The sequence below is a fragment of the Streptopelia decaocto genome (genome assembly GCF_964273445.1).
Source record: "Streptopelia decaocto genome assembly, contig: HAP1_SCAFFOLD_127, whole genome shotgun sequence".
Lineage (NCBI taxonomy): Eukaryota > Metazoa > Chordata > Aves > Columbiformes > Columbidae > Streptopelia > Streptopelia decaocto.
This window is the reverse complement of record NW_028115101.1, coordinates 10,610-17,307: the sequence shown is the minus strand read 5'-3', so window position 1 is coordinate 17,307 and position 6,698 is coordinate 10,610. Positions and strand designations below refer to the sequence as shown.

At 54.9% G+C, this 6,698-nt stretch overlaps 2 long non-coding RNA genes across 2 annotated transcripts; one reads left to right on the top strand and one right to left on the bottom strand.

Moving 5' to 3' along the window:
• Positions 1-252: 252 nt before the first annotated feature.
• On the bottom strand, positions 253-3,565 carry LOC309452966. Its single transcript, XR_014186666.1, has 3 exons — positions 3,416-3,565; positions 2,350-2,429; positions 253-1,092 (listed from the first exon to the last, which is right to left on the bottom strand). It is a non-coding gene; the product is annotated as an uncharacterized lncRNA (long non-coding RNA).
• Positions 3,566-3,720: 155 nt separating this feature from the next.
• On the top strand, positions 3,721-5,514 carry LOC309452965. The gene is made up of 3 exons (XR_014186665.1): positions 3,721-3,822; positions 3,945-4,102; positions 4,234-5,514. It is a non-coding gene; the product is annotated as an uncharacterized lncRNA (long non-coding RNA).
• The last annotated feature ends 1,184 nt before the right edge of the window (positions 5,515-6,698 follow it).

Sequence of the window (6,698 nt, the reverse complement as noted above, 5' to 3'; positions counted from 1 at the left end):
TTCTTTACAGTTTCCACAAACCCAGCAGCCACCCCTGGCAGCTGGGGCTCTCCTACACAAAACGCAGGCACATTTTGGTGTGCTGAGTCAGAGAAGATGCCCTAGAGGCCCAATGGACATGGGTAACCTCTAGAGGGCAATGTCCAACAATCAGAACGAGAAATTAGATCCAAACCTTTCTCTTTTTACTGAAAAATGCATACATTCAAAGTCCATGTGTCCCAGAATAGCATTGCAAACATTTTAACTGCATTTGTCCTTTTTAATACTTAGAAATCCTGTTAAACCAATTTAAGGTGGAGTTGGCTTACACTGTCCGGAGCTAATAATTTGCTGTTCTGGGCAGTTACACAGTTAAGTATCAAGTTAAACTGCTGTATCTTACATTTTCTTGCATGAGATACAACAAATCTGATCTGCAGGAGTGTCACTAAAATAGGTTTAGTATGATACACCGTAGTGCTTTATCTGCTCTTTCAGAGGAGTAGGTACCCACGCTTTTTCATACTTTCTGTTGTTGCAAGATACTCTTTTGCCAAGCTTGGCAGAACAGTTTTCCCAAATGTCATAATCTGCCTATTTAATGATCCCCTCAATATGATAAAGATTTCAAAACTGTGCCTGCATGTCTGAACCTGGATTTGATATTCTAGTTCCCTTCTAATAAAATAATGTTCTTCTCTGCAGATGTGCCATTGCAACAGGGTGGCCAAGAAAGGACTCTGCATCCAGCACATCTTCAGGAATCACTCAGAAACCATGAGAATATTTCTCTACCAGTCCATGCTCCACTGATTATAAGCCTCAATAATGCTGAAGATGAAGAGGAGAATGAAGGGGATGATGACAAAGAGAACTGTAAACAGATTATTGTTTCTTTTACAAAGACGTAGTATAGGGTCTTTTCTACACTTGACAACTGATTTGTTGTAATAACCATGACCTATTTAGAAAAGAGTTGTTGAAGGGTTTTGGAAATAGTTTCTGGCTGATCCCAAAATGTTGGAAGTGGTGGTCACCAGAGAGTAATAAATGTGAGCTATGTGTGGCGCAGGAACTTCCCGTCCACTTGCTCCTCCATTCAGTCAGGTGCTGCAAGAGAGGGACAGAGAAAGAAAAAGTTAGGACCGGATTAACAACCTCGTCATCCCTGTCCCCAAACCTGCAGGCGTCCTAGGAGGCCTGATCTAAGTTCGGCTCTTCTCCCTCTCTTTGCTGGAATACTTTACTGCACAAATTTCTGTCATGAACACTCTCTTAACCAATCTGCTGTGTTCACAGTTCCCAGCCCAGCGTCCATTCCTCAAGGTACCTCAGCATTTCCCTTTGAAACCAACCTCAGTGCCATCCCGTCCTGAGCTACCTCAGCATTGCCCACTGCAGCCTCCCCGACGCCATCTCCTCCCTGAGGTCCCTCAGCCTTTCCCACCAAAGCCTCCCCGATGTCACCCCCTTCCTGAGGTCCCTCAGCCTTTCCCGCCCAAGCTCCTTCCGCGCCGTCCCGCCCTCAGGCTCCTCCGCCGCTCCCAGACCCTCCTGGACCTTCCCCTATACCCCCCATAACTCCCCCATACCGCCACCATAACCCCCTGTAGGACCCCCCCATCCCCATATCTCCCCATAGGCTGGTGCAGCAGCCCAAACTGGTCCAGCTGTCCCAGACCCTCCTGGACCTCCCCCTATATCCCCCATAGACCCCCATAACCCCCCCATAACTCCCCCATAACCCCCTGTAGGACCCCCATAGGCCCCCCCATCCCCATATGACCCCCCCATCCCCATATCTCCCCATAGGCTAGTGCAGGCTGGTGCAGCAGCCCAAACTGATTCAGCTGTGGAGGTAGATCGCGGGGTGGAGGTAGGGGGAGGGGCGCGGGGTGGAGGTAGGGGGAGGGGCGCAGGGTGGAGGTAGGGGGAGGCAGTGAAGGGGAGCACAGGTGGGGGGAGGTCAGTGAGGTGGGGCACAGGTTGGGGCAGTAAGAGCAGGTCACAGGTGGGGGGCAGGGGAGGTAAGGGGCGGTTAACGGTGGGGGGCGGTAAGGGGGTGTCACAGGTGAGGGTGGGGGGCAGTGAGGGGGCTGTCACGGAGGGGATGGTAAGGGGGTGGTCACAGGGTGGGGGTGAGGGATGGTGAGGGGGGGTCACGGTGGGGGGTGGTGGCAGCGAGGCAGGGTCACAGGTGGTGGCGGTGAGGGGGGAGTCTCGGGGGGTACGGTAAGGGGATGTCACGGGTGAGGTGGGATCACGGGTGGGGGTGAGGGATGGTAAGGGGGGGATCACGGTTGGGGGAGGTGCGGTAAGGGGGGGTCACGGCAGGGGAGGGGGAGGGTAAGGGGGTGCTGCACCCACCGCTCCAGTTCTTGGCCATTTTGAACACGTTGGCGGCGCAGGCGCAGGTGTCGCAGGCGTCCTCCAGCCGGGACGAGCCCCTGGGGACAGCACCAAAACGGCACCAAAATAGCACCCTGGGCACCCAAAATACCCCCCATGGCACCCAAAATATCACCCTGGGCACCCAAATGTCACCCTGGAGACCTAAAATACCCCCCATGGCACCCAAAAATCATCCTCCTAGACCTGAAATACAACTTCCTGGGAACACAAAATACCCACCTGGGCACCCAAAATATCCTCACAAACTCCCAAAATATCATCCTGGGCACTCAAATATCATGCTCCCAGACCTGAAATACAACCTCCTAGGAACACAAAATACCCACCTGGACACCCAAAATTCATCCTCCTAGACCTGAAAAATTATCTCCTGGGAACACAAAATACCCACCTGGGCACCCAAAATATCATCCTGGGTGCCCAAAATATCCTCCTGGACCATAAAATATCCCCAAAAGACCCTAAAAATATCACGCTTGACACCCGAAATATCAGCCTGGGTACCCAAAATATCATCCTTAGCACCCAAAATATTCTCACAAGACCCCAAAAATATCATCCTTGACACCCAAAATATTGTTCTGGGCCCCCAAAACACTCTCCTGGGCCATAAAATATCCTCACAAGGCCCCCAAAATATCATTCTTGGCACCCAAAATCACCCTAAAGGCCCCTGAACATCTTCCTGAACCCCAAAATACCCTCGTGGGGCCCCAAAACAGCCCCCAGAGACAAATTGTCACCCAAATTCCCCCAACCCTCAGTGTTCACCCCAACGCCCCACAATCCCCCAGTTTTCACCCCAAACTCCTCAATTTTCACCCCAGACTGCCCCCTAATCCTCACTTTTCACCCCAATCCCCCGTCTGCACCCCAAAGCCCCCCGGCCCGCTCCCTCAGCAGCTCCCCAGGCCTCGCCCCCTCTCCGCCGCTGCTGCAGGGCTGCCCGGAGGAGCCCGAGGCCGGTCGGGCCGGGCCGCCCTCACCCGAAGAGGCCGGCGAAGGACCGGGAGCCACGGACCTTCCTGTCGGCCTCGGCCAGCGGCTGCAGCGCCTCCTTCTCCTTCCCGGCCGGGTCCATGGCGGCCGCGGCCTTCACTTCCGCCTTCCTCACCCCGCGCCCTGCTCACGTGACACAGGCAGAGACGCCGCCGGCCGCCTGTCTCACGTGACTCTCTGATTGACACACGCCGCTTCCCGCCCGCAGGTAAACGCCTCCGCAGCCCCCGTCCTGTGATAGGCGGCTCGGTCGGCCAATCGAAACGGAGAGGCGGGGTGTGGGCAGAGCGCCAGCCAATGCGAGGGCAAGGCGGACCAAGGTGGGGACTGGAGCCGGCGGCACAAGGAAGCGGCGGGAGCCGTGAGACGAGCGGCGGGTCTGTCGGGGTTGTCCCGGGAGTGTTAACGAGCTGCGGGCTCATTAACGAGGTACGTGCCCCGTTTTCGCGTTACTTCCCCCCAAAACGGGGGAAAAATGGGGGAAGCGGGCCCGGGGGAGGACTGAGGGGTTCAAGGGGATCTGAGGCTGTTGGGTCTGTTTCTCTCCACAGGGGACGTTTCGCTGGTGTTTTCCCCCCATTTGGCACCTGTATCGCGACAGGCAGCGACGACAGCCCCGGTATCATGACAGGTGGCACCGACAGCCCCGGTATCACGATGGGCAGCGACGACAGCCCCGGTATCACGATGGGCAGTGACAACAGCCCCCGTATCACGATGGTGGCACCAACAGCCCCCGTATCACGATGGGCAGCGACAACAGCCCCGGTATCGCGACAGGCGGCACTGACAGCCCCGGTATCGCGACAGGGGGCACCGACAGCCCCGGTATCGCGACAGGGGGCACCGACAGCCCCGGTATCGCGACAGGCAGTGACACAGCCCCGATATTATGACAGGTGGAACCGACAGCCCCGATATTGCGACAGCCAGTGACAACAGCTCCGGTATCACGAAGGTGGCACTGACAGCCTTGGTATTGCGACAGGCAGCGACAACAGCCCCGATATCGCAATAGGTGGCACCGACAGCCCCAAAATCACGACAGCGATAAATCTCAAACCCTCATTGTCACTCCGCCATTTTGCTGCAAATAACCACAAATCAGTGCATTAAGGAACTTGTTCCAGAACCCAATTTATTAAGCAAAGTAGAATGCGCATTAAATAGGAATAAAAACACCAAAACCCCTGTTTCTCGGCTCAGATTGGGGTGCCGGGTGCTTTATAGCGAAATAATGACTGTTTTGCCACGATTTTCCATCTCCGGTTCTTCCTACCACGAGCAGCCGCTGCCGTTTGATCTCTAGTGGTGTTTGTTCCCAATCTCACACGATTTCAGCCCAATTCCAGGCCCATTTCGCCGCCCCCTTGTGCCGCAGGCGCAGATGATCGGCGCCGGCGCGTCATTTCCCCTTGAACCCGGTGCCGATGCCGAGAAACCCCCCACCCCGTCCCTTTTTCAAACACACGCGCAGATTCGCCCCTTTTCTCCCCAAAAATCTCCCTCTGGATGCGCCGTCCAGTGGTTTCGGCGCGGGGAGCTTCCTAAGGGTGCAAACCTACCCTGGACGCTGCGCCGGCGCCGCAATCACCACTTTGGCTGCTTTCTCCTCCATCTTCAAGCGCCTCAGAGGCAGCTCGGTCCCGGCCTGCAGGTCCGGCGCTGGAATCACCGTTTCAGCTGGTTTCTCATCAATCTTCGGGCGCTTCAGGGGCGGCTTGTTCACGGCCTGCGGCTCCGGAGCTGCAATCACCATTTCAGCTGGTTTCTCCACAATTTTCAAGCATTTTGGGGACGGCTCGGTCCCGGCCTGCGGCTCTAGCACTGCAATCACCATTTCAGCTGGTTTCTCCTCGATCTTCAGGCGCTTTGGGGTGGCTCGGTCCCGGCCTGCGGGTCCAGCTCCGGAATTGCCATTTCAGCAGGTTTCTCCTCAATTTCGAAGCATTTTGGGGACGGCTCGGTCCCGGCCTGCGGCTCCAGCACCACAATCTCCATTTCAGCTGGTTTCTCCTCGATTACCAAGCATTTTGGAGGCGGCTTGGTCCCGGCCTGCGGTTTCAGCGTCACAATCACCATTTCAGCTGGTTTCTCATCAATTTCCAAGCACTTTGGGGACGGCTCGGTCTCATCCTACGGGTCCATCACCGTAATCTCCGTTTCGGCTGGTTTTTCCTCAATTTCCAAGCATTTTGGGGGCAGCTCGGTCCTGACCTGTGTATCTAGCTCCGCAATCTCGTTTTCAGCTGGTTTTTCCTCAATTTCCAAGCATTTTGGGGGCGGCTCGGTCTCGTCCTGCGGCTCCGGCTCCGCAATCTCCATTTCAGCAGGTTTCTCCTCAATTTCCAAGCACTTTGGGGACGGCTCAGTCTCGTCCTGCGGCTCCGGCACTGCAATGTGTTTCAGCTGTTTTTTCCCCAATTTCCAAGTATTTTGGGGGCAGCCCGGTCTCGTCCTGTGGCTCCGGCTCCGCAATCACCATTTCAGCTGGTTTCTCCTCAATTTCCAAGCATTTTGGGGGCGGCTCGGTCTCGTCCTGCGGCTCCGGCTCCACAATCTGTGGGACAGGATTTGGCTGGCCTCAGCAAAACTCCCAGCACTTATCAATTGGTGAAAGGAGATGTCCTGGAACTTGTTGGTCACAGGCCATGGGAAGGATAGAGGCGAGAACCTTAATTAGAAGGAGTGGAGAGTGCTGATTCGATGTTCAGACGAGGTTCACAAGTTAATAAGGTTGTCCTGTAAAAAGGGGACTCTTGTTTCTGCATAGGGAAGATTGCTTGGGTTGGGGTAGTAACTGGTTAAGAGAATGTCTTAGACCAATCAGTCTGTGGATGTTTAGTGTGCAGTGTAGACCAATCAGTCTGCAACACGGTAACAGAAACACCAATCAGCTCGAAGCACGTTGCTGAGGAAAAAAATAAATATATGTGAAGTACACTAATAAAGTGGACATTTGGTTTGCATCAAACTGCGTGCCGTCTCTCAATCGCGGCAACAATCACCGTTTCAGCAGGTTTCTCCTCAATTTCCAGGCATTTTGGGGATGGCTCGGTCTCGTCCTTTGGCTCTGGCTCCGCAATCGCCATTTCAGGTGGTTTTTCCTCAATTTCCAAGCATTTTGGGGGCAGCTCGGTCTCGTCCTGCAGCTCCGGCACCGCAATCAGTGTTTCGGCTGTTTTTTCCTCAATTTCCAAGCATTTTGGGGATGGCTCAGTCCCGGCCTGTGGCTCTGGCACCGCAATCACCATTTCGGCTGGTTTCTCCTCAATTTTCAAGCACTTTGGTGGCGGCTCGCTCCC